Source organism: Myotis lucifugus, unplaced genomic scaffold (genome assembly GCF_000147115.1).
Source record: "Myotis lucifugus unplaced genomic scaffold, Myoluc2.0 scaffold_189, whole genome shotgun sequence".
Lineage (NCBI taxonomy): Eukaryota > Metazoa > Chordata > Mammalia > Chiroptera > Vespertilionidae > Myotis > Myotis lucifugus.
Genome location: NW_005871237.1, coordinates 357,015 through 359,040, shown reverse-complemented (window position 1 = coordinate 359,040; position 2,026 = coordinate 357,015).

The following is a 2,026-nucleotide window of genomic DNA, read 5'->3' as shown; positions in this document are numbered from 1 at the left end:
GTGAAGGTATTTTTAAAAGTCAACTTTTATTTCTATGATGTGACTTGAAAGCACATAGGTGTGCAGTCTTTTGTCAAATAGAGGTGGTCAAATTGAATGTTGCCAGTAAACTTTCTATGTCAAGCCTTGTGAAGTTGGGCTACAATTTTTTTTTGCCACTTGTGTCCAGTACCTTTCAACTTAAAGGCAGTCTGGGTAGCCAGGGAGCAAGTGGGACAGGTGTGGAGTAGGCCATCAGAGCCTTCAGTTGCTGTGCCCTGACTGACTCAACTCTCTGCCCTGATGCAAAGTCCTCAATTTTTTTGGATAAAGTTTCCATCCCCTCCCTTAGCAAAAATTTACTTTTCCTGAATTTGATGCTCTGGTCTTTGTCTTCCAAAGTGACATTATAGATAATTTGATAAGGAAAATTTTATGACTGGAAGGAAATTTAAGTCCAGAGAGGTGACTTGACTCAAACTGTGTACTTCGTTAGTGACTGTGCTGCATCTGTTCTGAGTTCTGTGTTCTTGACATTTTATAGTAGCTGGGTCCTTGCTCCTCCCTCATCTCATGCTGTGTTTTGTTGTTGTTTGTTTGCTTAACATATCAGATACTGATAATCAGATATTACATATTTGGTGAAGTTTTCTTCCTTGTCTACAAAAAAAAAAAAAGAACTATCAATCATTAGGGTCTGATATTGATAAGCCCTGATGCCTTCAGTTTGTTGCCTGAAAACAGTACACATTTACTAGAAGTCCACAAGTACAAATTTCTTGGGATACCTGGCCAAAATTCTTTCCTAAGTTTATCAAGGTTTCAGTAATACTCAAGAAATGTGTTAACTACTTTGAAAGATTTTTCATAGCTTGGCCAGGAACCTTTGTTTCAAACTCTTTGTTAGCTACTTTCAGTAGGGGTTGGCCATCTAACAACCAATAAGTCATTAACAATAGCTCTATTAAATTTATAAAAATCATTCCAATAAGATGCAATTATCTTTTCTATGTAAATATGATGGTGACAAAAATAAGTAAAGAAATTACAGAAATTTATTGACATTGGGAAATAGTAAGCAAATTGTAATTTTTTAAAAAAATACATATTTTTATTGATTTCAGAGAGAAGAAGGAGAGGGAGAGGAGAGAAACATCAATGATGACAGAGAATCATTGATTGGCTGCCTCCTGCACACCCCCTACTAGAGATAGAGCCTGCAACTCAGGCATGTGCCCTAACCAGGAATCAAACTGTGACCTCCTGGTTCATAGGTCAGTGCTCAACCACTGAGCAACACCAGCTGGGCAGAGTTTATTCTTATATTATTTATTAATTATTGTATTAGTTATTTGTATTATAACTATAAACTTATTTTGCCCAGTCTTGTATACCTATATAGGGTTTCTTCCCCAAATGTATATATACTGTAACAGCTGATAGCTCAATTTTGAAAATGATATATATTTTAATAAACACTGCCTTTATAATTATTCAAAGTATGTGTATACATTTTTTGGACACCCTATATATACACACACATCATTTGTAATTAATTTGAAAATATAAATATATATCACCATAAAACAACATACTTTCTTGTCCCTGTGCTAATCAATTTTGGACCAAATTATACTTTCCTGGTTTTGCCTACCCAGGCCAATCTAGCTTAGCTACTTGGTCCTGGAAATAATTGTTCCTGGAGATTAAGATTGTAAACCAATTAAAATAGCTTACTTATCAAGAACATGCTTCAAGATCCTAGTGTCACTGTGTTCATCCATCCAACACTGTTATGTAATAAATTTTACCCAATCCCAACCAGTTCCCTGCCCTCCAAGATACACCTCAAAATCACCTAGCCCAGGACCTAAAACCCTATATGTATCTTGTCTTGAGTTTCCTCTTCTGAGACATTACCCAGTCTCTACCAAGGTTGTGTCCTCCCCCGCTGCAGTAACTCTCATAATTTATTGATGGATAGTTTTCATTGGTATTCTTTTTGGGAACTCAGAACTTACAAACACTGTTTTCATCACTGTTGGTA